This window comes from Lycorma delicatula, chromosome 2 (assembly GCF_047948215.1).
Source record: "Lycorma delicatula isolate Av1 chromosome 2, ASM4794821v1, whole genome shotgun sequence".
In the NCBI taxonomy this organism is placed as follows: Eukaryota; Metazoa; Arthropoda; class Insecta; order Hemiptera; family Fulgoridae; genus Lycorma; species Lycorma delicatula.
The window spans coordinates 118,576,726-118,598,237 of NC_134456.1; the positions used below are offsets into that span (position 1 = coordinate 118,576,726).

At 27.5% G+C, this 21,512-nt stretch overlaps 1 protein-coding gene across 1 annotated transcript in view; it reads right to left on the minus strand.

The window, feature by feature from the left end:
- The window catches only part of CARPB (Carbonic anhydrase-related protein B), a 512,938-nt gene that overhangs the window by 143,277 nt on the left and 348,149 nt on the right, over positions 1-21,512 (minus strand). The window lies entirely within an intron of this gene.

Genomic DNA, 21,512 nt, shown 5'->3' on the forward strand with positions numbered 1-21,512 from the left:
TGACAATTATTTGTTACTAAATAAGTTTTTTCCTTGCGAAAAAAAAAAAACACTATAGTAATAAATTATTAAAATGTTTACATAATAATTGTTTTCGTGAAATTGGCTAATCTAAATAGTTAAGTGTTAACAAGGAGGCACTGCATACGGATGTAACATAAAAATTGGGTCTTTATGAATGAAAATAGAGTTACCGTTCTATAATCTTTGCAACCTCATAGTAAAATGGAATAAGAAAAAATGATGGAAGTAGAACTTATCAATCCCGGATGAAGTTGGTTGGGTTAGGATGACAAAGCCAACAAATAATTGTGTATCGGATAATCCAATTCCACATCAGATAAGATGTGATCACCAGAGAGGAATGAAGTACTGTCCTGTATTGGATCTTGTTATGGTTTCCTTGCCATCGTAATAGGCTCTATCAACTAGTTAGTTATCGAAAAACTGATTGTACAATTTAATCGATTATTTTATTTATTTTGTAAACTTCTTTAAAGATAATATTAGTGGAATTTAATTTGCTAAAAATTGTGAATAATTTAAATTTAAAAATTTAAATGTATCCAGAAGTTATACTTATTTAAAAAAAATTCACATCAATCTCCAAAGGAAATCTTAAAATTTTGTGTAAAATTATTGGAATACTACTATGCTTATAAAATTTCTTTAAAATATTCATGGTTTAACCTATTTCTTACTAATTTATTTCAATCTGCTTTACTAATATAATTTTAATTATTAAATTCTAGTGTTTAGATACCAATAATTTATGAAAACTGATTTTTAAAAATCTCTAACTGTGCAATTCGCCACAATTCGAGGTAAGTTTTTTTAGTAATTTAAAGTACTTTTCTACTTTTTATTTTCAATTAGACATATTTTACTTCTCCTAATTTTTATTTTATGGTATATTTATTACCATAAAAAAAGTCCTCTTTTATTAATTCAAATAGAATTTTACTCATAACCCTTGTTTGTTTTATTCTTCTGGTTTTACCAAATCATTTTGTTTTTCTGTATTATATTAATTAATCTCCGGGTAACGAACTAAGTTCTTATGTTTACCAATTAAACATAATATGTTATCCCTCAATTACACTGTACTAATATAAAACGATGAAAATGAATAATCCTGTTAGATTCTGTTTCATTTTCTTTTTCAATCACGCTGTGGTATAATAAAAAATATAATGGTAGTATTAAGTAGGAAAATTTAATATCGGAAAAAAACTGAAGTAGAAAGATTTAATTCATTAAAAAAACTATAACTTTAACGAAATTTATAAAAATTTATAAATTTCGTTAAACTGGTAACTATCTACCTTCCTAGAAAAATCATATCCTAAAAATACCATACCTATATCACACAGAGTGCAACATAATTTTCCTCTCTATTTAATTAAGTTTTTTCTTCTCATTAAGTGAACTATAATTCTACGTTTTAAAAATAAGGCCCAAATATGCCAGAAAATTTAATTATTGTTTATGTGGAGGAATAACGAGAATAAGGAGGGTATTTCAAAATATTTCATTTATTATTTAAATTAAAGGCAGAATATATCTTGAAAATGAACACTTCAAAATTCATAACAGTTTTACTTTGCCCTGGGTAATAAGTGTGTTCTAGGAGTTTTAAAAATTTGCACTATCTAACCTAAAATTTAATATTGATTCTCTGCAAGGACCAAAACAGTAGGATTGATTTTTACCTATGAGTTAGTTATATTATATATATATATATATATATAGATCTTTACATCACTATCCTAGTATTTTAATTTCAATATAAATGAAAATGAATTAATTGATTAGTAGAAATTAAATAAAAATACGGATATTAGTATTTAAAAAACTGTATATTATCTCATATCTTATATATATATCTTATATCATATATATATTTAAATTTTTGTATAACAGTACATAAATTGGTAGTGACAAAAACATAGATTACAGTGGGATTTTGTTTTTAGTATAAAATTTGCCTAATTCTGGAAAAAATAAGATTTTAAATAGTAAAGAATCTTTTAAAATCGAACCTGAGATTACCGGCCGACAAATAAATGAATGGTGTTTTTATATATTAGCAAAATATACATCTTACCTTGATGTCTACCTAATTTACTTATATGTGGAAACTGGTAATGGAAGAAGTAACTCCTGAGAAATTATAATTTGTGAAGATCTCTTGCTTCCACACATGTTTTTTGGTTTAAAATTGGGCAAGAAAGTCATTCTATTTCCTCAGCCTATCGTCATGAATACTGATATGTACTCAAGTTTTGCTTCTACATCTTTGTACAAGAGACTGAAACGTGTAATTTCTATTGAACAACCCTTTCATACTTACGATTATAATTTTTTTTTTATTGGTTAATTGTCTGGATTTTTACATCACTATTCTAGTATTTTAATTTCAGTATAAATGAAAGTTAATTGATTGATTAGTAAAAATTAGATAAAAATACAGATATTAGTATTTAAAAACTGTACGAATTAAAAGTAATTTAAAAGATGCAAAATCCCTTAAACGGTAATACACTCTTAAAAGTGTTTAATATTCTTCTTATTTTCCTTTAATTTCGCTGAATTCAACATCATTTTGGTTCAGTGTTTCTTGTTTTAGTTCTTATTTTTGTTTCCTTCGTATTCCTAGCCTTCTATCTTCTCCAGACATCCTTTCATAAAGAAATTTTTCCATCTTTTTCGACTCTTCTCTTTCTTTTCCCACCATTCAAGAAGATTTAATATAAGTAAGTAGGTAAATCTAATGATATTTTTAAATCTGAGTTATTTATGATCTGAGTTAATTTTATTTTATTCAACACAATAATTGTGTATAATATTATTAAGTAGATTATGACATTTTAATTCGTCAATTATTTCCATTGAAATATGTTTTATGTTATGCCAATTAACACCTTGCAAAGAACTGGTATTCAACTTTCAGAATTAAAAGTCAGTTTACAGTAGCGAGAAAGCTAAACCTATATATACTAAAAAATTTAGCTAAATCTTAAGAATATGAAACTTAAGTAACAACATTCAGTTGTGAATATAACTTTTAACAGTATTAAATATTTCACAAAGCCATGTTCATATGTAATATAATATAAATAAAAATAATATAATAAAATATAAAATATAATAAAATAATATAATATAAATATTAATTTTTTAAAAGCATTACCATATCATTTTAGAATATGAAATTCGGGTAGAAAGTACAAAGATAGAAAGTAGTAAGTTACGTTTATTACCGACTCCAATATACTGTTGCAAATCTACAAGCCTAGACAACCTAAATTCAGATGATCCTTTTAAGTTAAGGAAATAACCCTTACATAATTCATTGCTCATTATCATAAGAAAAGCTAACACTACAATTCAGCTGATAACTCTCAAAGAAAGCATCTTTGATCCGCTTGTACCTCGAGTGTTATAAGAGAGATTAGGATATATGTTGGATTAGGACATGTGTTGCGTAAAACAACACATTATATACTATCCACATTTCATTCTATTCAGAAACGGTACCAGACATATACTGCCTTAACTAAGTAGGGACGGTTACCTACATTATAATATTGTGTACAAGCCTTTTTTGACATACAATTACATCCATCTACGAGTCAGAGTGAAGGGGAGCACAAATTTAAACTCTTATTCGCGTAAACTAAAAGAGATATGTTTTTTAAAGGCTTATTTACCACTGGATGCAGTACAGATGTCGCTTCTTACCAATATATAAGCTAGTTGAGAGAGATGCGTAAGGAATAGAATGAAGGAAAGCAATGGAAATGGTCATCTTTAGCAACCTCTTTCCAACGCTTCGATATAAGTTAGGAAGGATTAACAATGTGACTTAAAACAAGAAGCGAACCTCTTTCTGTAGGGTAAAAATAATGACATCAGCGAGTAGAAGGTAATAATAATATTATTTAGCTGTGAGTTAATTATGAGAATTACAAGATCCAGCCTATGAAATTAGCGACGACAAATTCAAACATGCAAGACGTTGGTACAAAATGTAATGTCATCTGTCTAAATGCACTAACAGAGGTGGCCAACGAAGCAAGCACGTTTTACATACTTATACGCACTCGCGCGTACGCACACAATTTTATATATATATATATATATATATATATATATATATATATATATGTGTGTGTGTGTGTGTGTGTGTGTATGTACTCGTAAAATTATAGTAGAAATTTATTTAAAGTATCGCTAAAATTTCATTGGAAAATAGTTGGGTTCATTAAAAAAACTCAAACTTGGCTTTTATTAGCTTCTACTTGATATATAAAGAATACAGCAATATTAGCACTTCTACAACGGAACTCTTCATTGGAGTCGAAGAGTAAATCGAGATGGATATTTGTACAACCATTACTATCGGTCTAAAAGGCTTATAATTTTATTTTATGGTAGTTTATGTGTGTAGATTTATTCGAGTCAGATACACAAGTCGGATACACACTCGAACAAAATTTTATTTTGAGCATTACTGTATAATTTTTTAACAATTTAGAAATTTTATAAATTTTTTCTTCAAACATCTTTGAAAACTATTTTATCCGATTCAGTTTCTAAACAAATGACCTTTATGAATTAATTTGATTATAATTAGCCCTGTTACCAAAATTACAACACAAAAATATCTCATAATTTTATCAAAAATAATTGTTAAATTATAAAAAAAGAAAAACAGGGAGTTTTAAAATATTAAAATGTCATTTTTTCATTGTATATGAGAAAGATATTAAACCTATACTAAATAATATATACAAAACAAACTTGCAATTTTAATCGACAGATGTTATGTCAAAACCGTAACTCAATGTGTTGTTATAGTCAAACCGTATTGAATTGTTTGTGTTTAAACCCCAGTAGATTCGACTTCTATTTACATGGAACGTTTTTTATATTGTTTAATGATACAAATGGAATTGAGTGGTGGTTATGTCAAGTGCCAATAAAATAAATAAAATGTTTTGCAATTAAAATAATGAAATAAATAATGAACTGAAAAAAGCACGCTTTTTATTCTCAATTATTTCTATAAGTTCAAACAGAACAACATTGTTTAAAATAAAACGATAAATTCTGCATTATATTTTTACTTATTTCCCCCTGTAAATTACCACCATTTTTGCAATAGCATGAATCAAAATGATGTTATATGATGTTTTGAACCTAAATGTTTCTATTATTTTTATTTTTACGGACTTACAAATAAATTATCGTAATTTATAATTGTATTTTTGTTTAAATTTAGGCATTGCTTTAGTTTTCCTTGCAAATCATTTTTTATTCAAAATCTATTTCTGATTTTTTTTCATTTAGTGATATTCCATGGTAAATGATTACCGTAAGAATTATATACTTTGTGAAGAAACATAAAAAATTTGTAAAATTATTGCAAATTTTCCTAATTTCCGGTTATAATAAACGAAATATTCAGTAAATTTAGGCTTGAAAATACTGGAAAAAACCATTTTCGATTTAATTTCGATTTTTAAAGGGCTGCAAAGGTGTACTCGCAGCGGCTCAACTAACATAGTCACTGCATGTTACTGTATGTGCGACGCGACTGGCTGCAGCCGCCTTCAGTTATTTCTCTAAAAAAAAAAAATAACATAAAAAAATTGATTGCGACAGCCATGTAAGCATATAGCGTGGGCAAAGCCGTGACGCGGATGTTAGTTATTTATAAAATTGCAACCAACATTAAATTCAGGTAACACTATGGTAGTGCAAACTAATTGAGGAATTAGATTAGTAATACCACAATAGATGATAGAAAGCCAATATAATTGAATGTAATTTATGGAATTCACATCTAATTGATTTTTTTAAATCTTTTGATGTTCTTTGTTATTCTTTTTAGATTTTTTAGGAAGGTGGCAAAGATCCACAAGGTAAAAAAAATACAAGTACAATGTTATTTTTCATATACACCTTCACTCAATTCTTTCTTCATAAGAAAGCCATTTTATCTGATTTTAATTTTGGCTTCGATTTTGTAAATAAATACACATATATGTTTTGTTATCTTGAAAAAAAAAGATATGAAAAAAAGAAATCTTTTCAACAGAATAACATAAGTATCACGAGACAATAAATCAATTAGATCTGATCTTTATGAATCACTGTCGGATATTTCGGCAAATTTATTGAATAATTTTCTTTTTCTGTTTAGCCTCCGGGAATGCCGTTCAGGTATTACTTCAGAGGATGAATGAGGATGATATGTATCTGGGTAAATGAAGTGTAGTCTTGTATAGTTTCAGTTCGACCATTCCTGAAATATGTGGTTAATTGAAACCCAACCACCAAAATACACCGGTATCCACGATCTAGTATTCAAATCCTTATAAAAGTATCTGACTAGGATTTGAACGCTAGAACTCTCGACTTCCATCAGCTGATTTGGGAAGACACATTCACAACTAGACAAACCCGGTAGGTTTAGCGAATAATTATTACTAATAGATATATTAACGGTAGATGTAAATATAATTGATTTCAGTTTTCTCAAATATTATAGAAGGTCTGGTTCTGCAGTACATGAGTTTTAATTTTTTGGTTTTAATAATATCATTACGAGTTTGGATATAATTATTAACATATGTTTACTTTTGTTTTAAAAAATTCATTAATATAATATAGTTCGGTTTAAATGAGTTTTTCTGACCTTAAGAATTATGTACCAATACTTCACAAACATTATTAATTGTACTTCAGAAGGATAAATGTATATAATGTAAAAATAGGTTACGATTGTCAACAAAAAAAACAGACTGTTAAAGAATATTTAAATGATAAACTATGAATAAACAATAATTATATCAGATATAGATGAATATTCTTTTTTTAATGTTTGAGATTTAAATTAACTACTGTATGTTTGACTTAATAAAAAAAATTAGATTTATCCTAAATATTTTATTTAACTTAATTATAGGGCACGTTTTTCACAGATTTTCTTCTTCCTTATTAATTAAATTGTTTAAACTATTTTTGTAAAAGTTTTGTATACAAAATATCATTTTCTTTAACAGTTGGAACTTCTAATTTGTAGAATGAAGGATAAAAATTTTGTATCATACATAAAAAAAAATATTATTTTGGAATATCTTCTCTCGAAAAAAGATTTTTCAATTATTAACTGCTATATGTTCTCAAAAATAATTTAAATTAAAAGAACAAAAAAACACAGTGATCGAACACTTTCTTATTTGTAAAAAAGAAACTGAAAATCTTCGAAACGATTCTTATTGTGGTTAATGTACGTGTTTAATTCGGAGAAAACAAACTTTAAAAGTAGCTAAGTAAAATTAAAAGTTTATATTTATATATTAATAATCATGTAGGAATTTCTAAAATCGGGCTTTCTTTTTATTGATCGCTTTTTAGTTAGTTCTAATATATTTGGCGTATTTTATTATTAAATAAAAACATGTCATTAATTTATACTACCGGGGGTATGGAATACTGTATAGTTTATTAAAACTAAGAAAAACAAATATAAATAATATTAAAGAAAATTACAAACAATCTAAAATCTTATCGGTGAAGCATCGTACATACTTAACAGTAAACAGGAGTACAAAATTATTTTACTAAATAAAGATGAGATGATGTAAGGATTCTATAGTTATTGCCACAAAAATGTATGTTATGAATGCATGAAATATTGTCACACATAAGGTTCACTGCACATTGTGAAATGTACTTTATTATTTGAAAATGTGTAAATGGAAATGTAAAAACGGATGAAAAATAAAAGTAAAATAAAATGAGCATACCAAACATAGTGGATTATTTGTGAAGATGTCGCATAGAGTAAAATCAACGTCACGTGTTGACTTTAGCCGCATCACAAGGGATGGGTTGAGTGGTTCGTAGACGTTTAGGAGGGTGTTTGAGCATTTTCTGGAGCCGGTTTTGAGATAAAGTGCAGCACCCAGAGCGGAAGAAGGGCTGTGTCAAAATGAAATGCCTTGCAAGCAAACATGAATGAACGAACGAACGTCTTGGAAAATAAACAAAGAAAATATTTGAGTTAGGAAAAGCGTGAAAAAGAAAAGAAGGGCAGGTGAACGGCGGGAATGGTAGGATGCATAGGCTTCATGTAAGGGGTTAAGGGGGAGTAATAGTGGAAAGGGGATTTAGTGGCAGCGTATATTCGACTCTAGCAACAGCAGCAACGTCAGCAGATGGATTTACTGCGACCTGATATTGCTACACCGCAACCAGCACTACAGACATCAGCACGCTTTCACGTCTACCGCAACTTCAGTAATTTACTCCGGTCATCAACTAGATGAAAAATTAAGTTTTAATACTCTGAAATAATTTTTCCGTTTCTTTTTCAACAACTTAAAAATTGAATAAAAAGTTAAATAATTTCTAAACGTTAAATAAAGAAATTCATTTATCATATTTTTATACAACAAATGTTAAACTTGGAAACAGAAAAAGATTTGTATGTCAATTTAAAAAAAAAAATATTTCTTGTCGAATGACTTTCAAAATACAATTTAATAAATTTATATTTCTTTTTAAAGAAAAATACTAAGCGAATCGGGATTGGTATATATTAAAACCCCTAATGGTTCACTGTAACCTGAAAATTACATTCTATTTATCGGTAAATATTCTTTTTTTAGAGATAAAATATCTGTAGGAGTAGCAAAACTTAAAAGATACTCAATTTTGCTAACTTTGGACAGAAATATTTATTTCATAAGTCCCTACAACCAATTTTTATAAAAATACATTATTTTTTTGTTTCAAGTGCTAAATTTGTGTTGGATCGCTATTGCTGATAAGTATCTAAGCTAAAATGTTATTTTTTATAAGTTTGGAATAAGGATAAATGAATAACACATTATTATAAATCATATCCTAATTTTTTGGATAAAGATATAAATGTAAATATTCAATTTCTCCCTTTTACTTAAATATGTCTGCTAAAACATCACCACCTACAATGTAAATTAAAGGTTTGCTGCATTGGCTCATTGATGATCTGTTTTCTCAGTTCACACACATTGCTGTATTTATTTTTTATTTACAATAAGAGATTATCTCTAATTAGCTAATTTTACTGTTTATGATTTTAATAAAAAAAGAAATAACATTAAAGATGAAATGATATTTTCATCATTAGTCTATTTACACTGAAATGGAATTAAACTAGCAAATATTCAAGAATTTTTTTTAATTTTAATTCAAATAATGAAGTATAATAAATCTTAGTGTTGCAGCCGTTTTTAGTTGATGCTTGGTAGTTCATTTTACTTGCTTCTGGGTATTTATCGGTATTGATGAGTGAATGTAGTGGAAGTATTTAGAAAGTAAATGAAACGTTATGTGTTATAAGACTACCTACTTCAATCATTTTACACAGTTTAACAGTCTCAGTCCATTGCACTTTGAATGGATTTTAATACTATAAAACAGCATTTTTTATTAAATCAGACAGTATTTTTCAAACTCACAACAAACAGTGTTTCTTAATAATAAATGACTGTTGAACCGAAAACGACACGCTTCTTACGCAAAGGTTTAGAAGCCACAATATATCCAATTTTATGGATGTATTAAAAAAAAAATCAGATGCAAATCTCAAAATCTTTTTCGAAAAATCACGATTACGTGGCTAGTACGTAGCTTTGTGGGCTATCAGTTCACATATTAATCAATGATGGAGAAAAAGGAATTGGTAGATAATGGGACAGTCAAAATGTCAAAATAAACAAAAGAGTAAACAGTGATAATTCCAGAAATTTTTGTTGTGAAAATATAATGTATAATTTTCATAAAACTCATCACAGACTGTCTAGGTTAAGAGTTTTGATGCTAAAGCATTCGGAATTAGAATATCGTATTCCAGAAATTCCGGGTTTCAGGAATGAAACACTGTGCTAAATCTTTTAGGAGCAAAGTTTCAAATGGAGGAAAACCAAAGATAGCATTTTGTTTAAAAAAATAATATAATCTTTAAAGGAATTACCTATTTGAACAAAATTTGAAAATACAGGGGAAGGTAGGATATCATATTTTCTGATGAATCCTACATTCATTAAATGTATATGAAAAGTACTACTAACTGGACTCAAATCTATAAACGGTTACAAGAAGAAATTTTCCAAACGATAATAGCTTATTATTAATATATTTATTGTTAAATAACAATAATTTAGCGCTGAATTTTACGGGAATGCTAAACATGAAAAATCCGCTGGTAATGATTCTTATTGTCTACTCTGGTAATGAGGAAGGCCGAGTGGAAAATGATTTTTTGGTTTATAAGCCCCAACAATTAGGAAGCTATCATAATGGAATTAAAATTGAAAACGATAAAAATAAACTAAAAGCCAGTTGATCAAAAGTCTTCCTGCAAATTAAATTTTGGAGATAGATAATATCATCGTATTAAAAAAAAAAGGATCCAAATTCGAATAGTAAAAAGGTATTATTACTGATATGGCTATGAAAAAGGAATATTCCATGCTCTAAAACTAAAGCTTAAATTTGAACTTAATAAACTGGTAAAAATTAACAAGTCACAATACGAGAAATATTATTCGATCCTGTATTGGAACGAAGTCGTAAAATATTGAGATTGTCTTCCTACTACCCTAAAAAAAACCGATAGAATTAATTTCGGCAAAAATAAAAATGATATCGATACACAAAGTAACAAATGAATAAATAAAGTGAAAGAAGTTGTTAGGCAGAAATTTAGAGAACTGGATACCGAATTTTTAAAAAGTGCTGTGATCACATTTTTAATGTAACAGATTTTTTTTTGATAGGGCTGCAGACATACGAACTGAAAGGATGATAATTTCGAATGACGGCGACAGGAATGATAAAAAATCTTGATCATCTGAGAGTCAAATTGGGAAATAAATTTGAAATAGATGAAACTAAGCCATTTTAATAAATTATTTATACATTTAACTTTTAAATCGTTTCACATGTACACTTGGTTTTATAAATAACCGAATACTATATATGTAGGCTAAATATTTTGTATAAAAAATATTATTTTTATTATATTTTGTATAAATAAAAATATAATAATTATAAAACAATAATAATTTTATTAAGCAAGGTCCGTTGGTGTAAGTATATAATTAAAGTTAATATACCAAAAAAAATCGCTTACTAACAATTGAATTCGAAGCGTTCAAGCGGTTTCGGAATTAAATTCCATCTTCAGCAACTCTCATATGCATACCATTTGTAATAGTAATTAAAACTTCACATGTAAATTTAAAAAAAATCGTGATATTTGTTTAAAACATAACAGTTGGTCGTCGTATGTTATAAAATTATGTTAACATAAACGTCCTCTCAATTTGGTGATCTCAACAATTAGTTTTTAATTAAAAACTAATAACTAAAAACAAAAAAAAAATTAAACCAGAATAAAATTTTAAATAATCACAGAAAAGTTAAATAGCACATGCCGGGTGAAAGGCTTCTACTGTCTGCAGAAAGACGCGCGCGCGCACATACACACATACTGACACTGACAAGCGCATGCGTGTCTTATCCTGTTCTGGCACTGCAACAATATAGTTCCTCACTCATTCCTCCCCAACGTCAAAGATACTCTCACACCTGCTCGAAAATTACGTTTACAGAATATACCTGGATTATTTTACTAACAGTATAAATGACTTATAAGTAGTTTTCCTTCAAATCAATTATACACACACACGCACACGAGTTAATTTTCCAAGAGCAATTAAATATTTAAAAAAAAATTGTATATCGTAAACTTTTAATTTTGCAACATTAATAAATTATCAAGGAACAGATTGATAAATTTTATTTGAGATGTAATTATCTAGTAAATTTTATGAAATTTTTAGTTGATCCTGTAGAATAAGCTTAGATGCACATACCTGGTTTTGCAAGAACAGTGATAATCTTCCATTTAAGTTGTAATACTACTCTTATACCGTTTCCTATTTACATGAATAGTTAAGACATATAATGCTATAATACCAAACACAAAACTGTTTAAAGTATTTTAAATTATGGGGTAAAGGTCCAGTTCTTTTCTTCCACCAAAATTCAATAAACTACACAATAAAAATCAATTAAAAATCTACCAGGATACTATAATATGTATAAATTTAATACATCATTTATAAATTGTTGTAAAAACAATTACAACATTCATTCCTGTTATGAATAAATGAATATAATAATAAATAAATTTGAATGATAATAAATACGTAAAGGAAATTAAATTTTATTTCTTCACACTTATACCCATTTGAGCTACAATATTACACTGTTTTATACTTTTGCATAAATAAAGATTACTTCATTTTTAAGATTTAAATTATTTTGTACTTAAAATTCTTATGTGACAGACACTTTTGTATCGGTAAACGAGAGACGATACGGTGGCTTAAGTTGGGAGAAAAGTACGTGGTGCATGCAAGACAGGACGGCCCCTTGGGCCTTAATGAAGCAGCTCTTGCCCCTAACCGCCGCCTTCAGTAATCTAAGTTTGTTTCCTACCGCCTTCTTTTATGTAACCGAACTTGACGGTTCTCAGACCTTGTTAAACTTGCTGCAAGTTGTTACACTCACTTCACGTAAAAACTAAAATTCTTCTCCCCCCTTCAAGTTTATTCTTTTACAACAGCCCCCTTCTTCTAACACTTTTTACAAGGTCTCAAAAGACTAGAAAGTTTTTGTCAAGTGAATAAGCTACTTTTACACTTTATATGTTGGATACCATGGTGTTTATTTTGTTATAATCTGCTCAATTTTGAGTATTATTATATTTTATAAATAGTAACTTTGTGAAAAGTTGTACGGACAAAAGAGAATACAAAGTGCATTTTAACAATAGATGAATAACTTATAATAATTTTCAACAAATTATTTAAGTATCACTAATTTTAATAGTCTGTTATATTTGAGTTAAAATTTAAATGAAATTTATTTCACTAATTTGGGCTTAATCTCCATTTATTACAACCAAATTAAATATATATATATATATCTAAAATTCTAGAATTTATGCAATTATAAGACATATTTATTAATTGAGTTGTTCATAAAAAAACGGTTAAAGTTCTAAAATATTGCTGTTAAAATAGTATGAATAAATTTTAAACATATTTAATGTTTGAATCCAGTACTCTACACATAACTAAATGTAATTAAAAAAAATTTAGAGGTTATCTAAAGAGGTTATCAAAATTTAGAGGTAAAATATCTTAATATTTTATGATTGCAAATTTAATAAACTAATCAATTAACAAATTTAAACTTTTTTAAATAAAATTGACGAAAATAGCTGTTTTATATATTATGCAGCTTTTAATTCGAAAATGGTATGCAAAATATTGTAACATGTACAGGTTTTTGTTACAGGGGTTGGAGGTTTGACTAAAAATAGAAGACGACATAATTTTGCAAAGTTATATATATTGAATAAAGAATATATTTACACCTCAAGCATGTTAAAAATAATAAAAAACCTTTCATTAAGGACCATATACAACAAAAAATATAAAATATTACATAAAGTACTAAAGAGTGATAAAATATTTTACTTTTTTCTCTTACGTTCAGTAAAATCTCTTTTTAAAAACCAGCAGTAGTTGCCTATCCTAGGTGGCTACCAGCGTTCCTGGTATCGTGCTTACATTGTCCTGATGTCCTTTTGAAACTTCTCTCCTTGTTCATCACTAACTGCACCCAAATTTTCCAGAAAAAATCCAAACGAGGGTGCAAAATATGCATTTTTAAGGACATGCGGCATCTTAGTAATTCATAGACTTTTAAGAGTTCATCTATGAGGGTTTTGTAGTTCTCGTGTTTCTTATTACCCATAATCCCTTCTTTATACTTACAAAACATTTCAAAGCTGCAAGTTCTTTGTCATTTATTTCTTTAAAGGTGGATAACTTAAAAGTTTCCTTATTTGAGGTCCAATAAAAATGTTATCTTTTAGTTTTTCATCACTTAATTGGTAAAATAGTTCTTTCGAGTATTTTAAACCACTCCTTCTTTGTCTATACCTTTAAAAAGGTTTTCGATTAGTCCATGGATAATATGGAGAGACTGAAGAACCCCTTTTTTGGAGGGAAGCATACTTTACATTTGAGGTAGCTGATTCAAAAGAAGTTCTATGAGGCCAGTCTTTCTTAATGAAATGTTCTTTTGTTGCCCGACTGACCCATAGGCATAAAAGGGGTTTTTTGTAAAACTCCCTTAAAGTCCTCCCAATATACCTATCACACTTAAATCTCCACATGTATTTCACTGATTCTGTTCGTATTTACCTTCATGTAGTACGGTAGCCAAGATACCGTAGTTTTCTTTCATTGCCACTGAATCAGCTAAAGGAGTAGATGGTATTTCGTGAAGTAAGATTGCTTTTAGGCTGTAATTGAATGAACCTGTGAAAATACACCACTCGCACGATATATGTTCATAACATATTATATATGACCACAAAAGAAACAGAGCGATCCTTTCATTTTATAAAACCTTGAAAATGTTATATTCCGTTTTCGGTAAAGTTAAACACTTGTGTTTTTATCTAACAAGTACCGCTGTTGAGTCTGGAATCAAGAAGTTCAGCTTCTTTTTTTAAAAACCCAGGTCACGTTTCAAAGTATTTAATTCATTTTGAGTTATTAAATGAGGCTAACGGGTGGTTGGTAAAATTGTAGGGTCTCTACAAATAGTCTCAGTAGATTGTGAATCAAATTCTGATGAAGAATAAGAATCATCGGGAAACTGGCCTTAGTGCTGCAGGCAAGTTTGAATATTCAAATTTTCACTTTTGCTTTTTTTAATACCCTCCTGTTTTGTTAATGCCGAAATAGCACTCACTTATATGATCAGAAAGTCCTCTCTCCTCTATAGGAACAAAAACGGCATAGCAGTTTCCTCATCACATATCCACTACCTTAGATTTACGTGACAACTCCCACAGAAAACATGAAGAGTCCAACTTTTATCTTTATCTCTTACTTGGTACTTGAAATATAAAACGTAGGCTTTTTGACTTCCGTAAATATAGATCTAGTGTGTGACTTTAACATAAATCTTCAAAATATATAAAAAAATTACTAAAAGACATTTGGCTGTACGAAAGACAGAATCAAATCAAACTTTAAAGAAACATAACAGCCTTTAAAGGCTCTTAGAATGCGGTGGAAATACCCATTGTTCCGTTTCATGTTGAGCCGGTTGGTACTGCACTCTAGTATCTACTAGCGCTGGCCGGCGAGTTAGTCTCCTACGATAATTCGGTCATGATTTGTTTAATGTAACATTTAATTCTAGTGCAGAATAGTTTTATTTTGTAGTCTAAAGTCTAATGTGACTTATAGTATTTATTGATAATGTTCAATTGTATAATTTTGACTTATGTGTCATTTATTCATCAGTCTAATGTGACTTGTATTTTCGATATTAAAAAAATATCTAATGTGAAAAATTAAATTTAACGATTGAAGAAGAATATGTTTTATTTAGTTCATTTTATCATCTCAACCATCATTTCAAAATACAGTCCATACTCGCTCTACAACTTAACACCCATTAAAGTCCAATTTAAACAATTCCAGGTAATTCAAAACAGGTTAACAAGTTTAAAGGTTAACAGGTACTGGAAGGTGCAGGAAATGGGACATGGTAGGACATTTCTGTGGATAGATATTTTAATAACCAGTAAAATGAAATACAAAAAGAGCATTTTCATTAATGTTAGTAAAATCATGTCTACACTTATATTTTTTTAATGTGAAAGAGATTTCTATAAAAAATTATTGTTAATAAATATTCTACAACTAATCGTAATTTGATTTCGCTCTATTTCTCAACCACAGAAAATATGTTTTCGTAAAAATGTTTTGGCTGAAATTAAATGTACACCAAGATCATAGCAACCTATTTCGTTAAGTTTCATAACACAAATAAGATAAGCCATTAGTAGTTTAACTGAATCCAAAGAAGGACAAAGAGATAGACTCAAGAACCTTTTTTCATTTTAAGAATATTCACTTTAATATTTTACATTTTTAAATAATTTCCTTCTGCAAATTTTTAAGCTTTTTTATTTGAACTTTACTTAAAAGAAATAATAAATTTGTTTGCCTTTTCTGATTTTTATTTTCCCTTGAATTGTCCCTTTGTTTTTTAAGATTGACCTTAAAAATACTTACATAAAAAATATTTTTTTTTATTAAAAAATGAGTTCTTGTTGAAGGCTAATGTGCAATTGAAGATTAATTTTTCAACCTGATAAATTGAGGTTACCAAGGTGAGCTGACAATACGACGATGACCATTGGTGAACTGAAAAAACACATGGAAGACACGAACGTGTTAAAAGTTTAGGGGAATTACTGTATACTTTGTAGGAAGTATATGACTTTTATGTGAAAAAAAGGTAAATGAAAATTGTCGTAATTACTAAAAACATTTTATTTTTATTTGATAAATAAGTAGGATTCATAAGAGAGAGTGAGACAGAGATAGAGTAAATAATGGTTAAAAAAAACACTAAAATTATCTTCATACGTAATTTTTATAGACAGATAAGTACTTATTAGTAACGCCTTTTTTAACTGATAATAACCTGTAATTGAAGTAAACATGTGGAGTTGATCACAAGAATTACGTAATACTACTACAAAAGTTAAAAATAATAAAAAACAAGACTCTCTGAAATAAAGGAAAGGATCAGCTCATTATTTTGAATTTTATACGTTCTTCTAAAGTTAATAAACTAGGTGGATGAACTTTTTTTTTCTAAAATATTTAAGGTGTTTCTCTAAGGTGTTTGAAAATCTCTTTTTGGAAAGACTGAAGCAGTTCGTGAACTACCAAATTCCGGCTCACCAATTTGGTTTTAGGGAGTAACATGCTGCTGTGGAGCAAGCGAACAGGATTTTTAACGTTATAAATCATGCTCTAGACAAAATAACAGTACTTTTCAGAGGTTTTCCTCGATGTCAGTCAGGCTTTTGACAAAGTTTTCTATAAATAGTTCATTCTATTAAAAAAAAAATCGTTTTAACCCTTGAAAAATAACGGTCAATTTAAATCCAAGGTCACCGTGGGGTGCCCCTCCTTCCAATCTGAGTAACTTGTGTTTAGGTAATATTTTCGCATTGTGTATAGTTTACAAGAAAATCGCCTGGAGCGATAAAATTAAACACTCTCGCTCTCTCTCTCTCTCTCTCTCTCTCTCTATACATACATATATTTATACAAATATAGTTTATAAACATTTTGTCTTTCTAAAATAAAAAATATAGATTTATTGAAATGTGCAGTTAGCTTGTTATTTTAAAAAAAATATATATATATATCAATAAACTACATAATGTTATTCTATCTAAGGGGTTTTTAAGAAATAGTAAATTAGACATTATTAATCAGCCAGTGAAAAGTTTTTGACTTGGACATGATAACTCTGGAATGAAGTGAACTTATCTTGTGTGGGTCAGTTACTGGTGGTAATTCCTTAAAAATGTTTACGTAACTTCATGAACAAAATTTAAGTTATGTTTATTTAAATTTAATTATTAAATCCGATATCTCAATATAATAAATATTATTTTTAATAAAGAAAATTGTTTTTATTCAATGTTTCTTTCTAATTTTACAAAGCAGTGTAGCAATGTGGATCCCTATGTACTTACTGTTTCAATTTGTTCCTTCTTTACTTTGTGTTTTGTAATTTTGTATTTCTATATCGTATCATTTTATTCGAAGATTCACAGAAATTCTTCATTCCCTTCTGTTCTTCTGTTTAAATTTTGCAAATCTAAATATATTTCATCCTACATTTTCTGTTGGCTGTTTTATTTGTTTAAAATGTTTTCTTTCTATAAGGTATTTATAGAAATGTTAGAAGTAACGATACACAAATTTTACCAAATTAATTATTAGTGAATGTCTTTTACGACTCATAAACAGTGAATGGTTGTACTATTGATTATTTTTCATTGATTAATAACCATGTCAACTTCATTTACTCTTATTTGTTAATTAGAAGAAAAAAATGATATCTCGATAATTCTTAAACAGTTCATTAAATAGTTTTAATTTTACACACCAGAATGTCAGTATTATATATTTTTATTTAAATATACGAAATAAAAAATAAATAAAGTTTATCCAGGGACTCACTTGCTTCTCAGAAATAAGTGAGTTTCATAAAAAATTGTATCATTTGCATAAAAAATGTTAAATTTTTTTCCAGAAAAACATAATAATTAAAAAATATTTCCTTGCACAGAAATAGAAAATAAAATTAATTGATGACTCTATTAAACAGTCAAGCATATTGTTGTAACATATTTCTTAGAGAACATTCTTTAATATGATGTTTCAGTCAAAGTAAATTATATTGATTTCTTCCTATATTGATTCCTTCCTCTTAAAGTCATTAATTCGTTTTCTTTTGTCTATACTTTTACAATAATTTCTAAACATATTCTTATATTCTACTTAGAACATTAATACGTATTTATTTTAAATTGTCTTACTCCACCTCTTTGTTGCAAATGCTTTCTTCAATATTTTAACATCAGTCTACATGTCATTGAACTGAATTGTATGTAGTCACTACTAGTTTAATATAAGATATGCTTTACAATCCATAATAATATCTTAGTATAAATTTTATACTATACTTATAAGGCATATATAAAGTATATTGAACTTTATATAGATATGCATATATATAAGGTATAAGGTAAATATGCTTTATTTATAAGGTATCTCTTCGTAAGTATTATACGTTTTATTTGATATTTACATGGTTCTTGTAGCCTCAGTCGCATTTTTATTATTATTTTTTCTTCTACTATTTTTAAAAAGGATGATCACGATTAAAGTTGCATTAAGTGCATACTTTTTAAAATATGATTTCTTTTTTGTTTTGACTTTTTCGTACTGTATTAATAATCCAAATTGTTATCTGCCGTTATATTTTCGAGATATTAAACACCTATTAGGCATTTGAATAGGAAATCCTCTTTCATATATTTTATCTCTTTATCTTCTGGTAAAGAAGTTTTAATATAGACTTGCACTATCTGTCAAAATAAATTGTAATATGCTTTAAATAAATATTACCAAATGTTGATAACTGAATTTGATGTTTATCTATTAATGTTTAATAATATTTATTAATTATTTTGTTTTATTCGTAAACAAAAACTGTTTAGGTTAATTTAATTTAGGTTAACATAAAAAATTATTTTATATTTAACTAATTACTGTGATTAAAATAAGAAGAAATGTTTAGAAAATAAATAATTTTTAACCTGAACAAAATTGATAAGTCCAAAAATCTAGTCAGAAACATCTGAATCCAAAAAGAATGTTTCGTTTAAATTACTTTTCAACTGAACTTTTAGTTATTTCATTACTATAAATGCCAATGAAATATATTTTTATTATAAGTTTGGCTGCGACTACTTTTTAAATATTTATTATGATTTAGTCAAGCAATGGGCTAGTTAACGATGGTAACTGTACACACTTATTATGGGGGGGGGGGGGGGTATTTCAGTTGGTTTTATAAAATGAGCAGGATTGGTGTGTTTGGTTTTTACAATTAACCTGGGGAGGAGATTTATGGAAGTGTGAAGTGAGGAGGTTTGGCGGCAGTTTATTGAACTGTTCAGTGTGATCAATATCTCCTGCGTAGGGTGACTACAAATTTGGCTCTATAGATACAACATTTGTAACTTTATGTCTAATAATTTCATGAATTTAGAATTCACATTATTTTTTTATCATATGCCTTTCTTCGTCTTTTTGCCAATCCTCAATTTGGAAGGATTATTCAAAAACTAACAAGCAGATTCAAGAAAAAATAATTAAAATGTACATTCATACAAAACCTTTGATTATTATTCTGAAGACATAAAATTAATGTAAATGTATAATAGGAAGTTCTTAGAGAAAACTTGGATTGCTCGACCTATAAATTTCACTTTTAGTAATGTAAACTGTAAAATTTTAGTAATTTCATATTACCTCTAAAATATACATATTAATATTCTATTGGGATTATCTATCATTCACTATTCACTGAGTTTTTAGTTTAATTTTATTCATAAGTCATTAATATTAACATACAATATTTTAGATAATTTTAGAATTTCTGCATACATTTTGACTACCGGTGGTTCAAGTCGAGAAATAATTTAATAATGAATGAAATAATATTGTTCTCCATCGATATAAATTAAAACCACCTGTTATAAAACACAATCCAGAGTTAAATTTTATTAAAAACAAAAGTAATTCCACTATTTGACTGTTAAAATAAATAATTTTTAGATTAAAATTAAAAGAAAAACTTATAAGTAATTAAATCGATTAAAAATGTAGGTGACGGTAGTATGCGTATTACTATTATTTCCTAATCTTATTTTCTTCTGTAATTACGAGTAATATTTATAACAAACAAGCCTAAGAAGACTAGATTTTGTAAAATCTTGTAATTTATTCAGCTATTTGAAAAATGTCAGCAAACAAATGTGTGAACTAAGGTGGTCAAACTAGCCTACTGTAATAAACAAAAATACGTCATTTATACCAAAATACAATATGCGAGTACATGTATCAAAGATTTTTAGAAACTACAATTTAACTGAATAAATAATTTATGTTGTTATAAATTTACTTTATTTTAGGAAATAATTTTTTCCTAATTATACTTTATTTATAGCGTAACACGCTATAAATCTAATTAGAGTTTATGGGTACTTTATTTTACTTTTAGATCAAGCAGTTCTGGGACAGGATCATTTATGCTGCCCTTACAATTAAAATTTAATTGGTAAAACACACATATAAACTTGAAAATATAAAATTAATAAAAGGATTTGAACCGAGATCTGTAACATCAATACATTTCTTTGTTTATTTGTTGTTAAATGCATTAAACTTCTGCAATTTATTCATATGTTTTAGCTATTGTAGCTATCATTTTTAACATTGTAAATTTATATATTTTTGCAGTTAGAACAGAGGAAGATAAAATTATCCATTATTTTCTTTGTTTCAAAAATTTCCATACTGAGTGTGAAGTAAGTTGTTATATTATTTTAGCTCTAAGATTAATGTTCCATAAAGATAGTTTGCAAATAACATAAATTACAGATTATTTAAATCGTATATTAGATCTCATGTTGTTATCTTAAAAACACTGTACTGTAAGATTAAATGAACGTCGCAATTTAGCTGCTAAATACATGAGATGGCAACAGAAAACAACTGTTTTCCTTATATTAGGTAATCAATATCTTTTATTAAAAGACAAGTTTATTTATACAGCTTAGAATATATTTTTGTTTAGTAATGTTTATTAAATAAAAACCCTATTAATTTTAATAGTTAACAAAAACTTAATTAATTATTAGCACTGTACTTTAAAATTATTATCTTTAGATTCTATCTATATAATAAAAC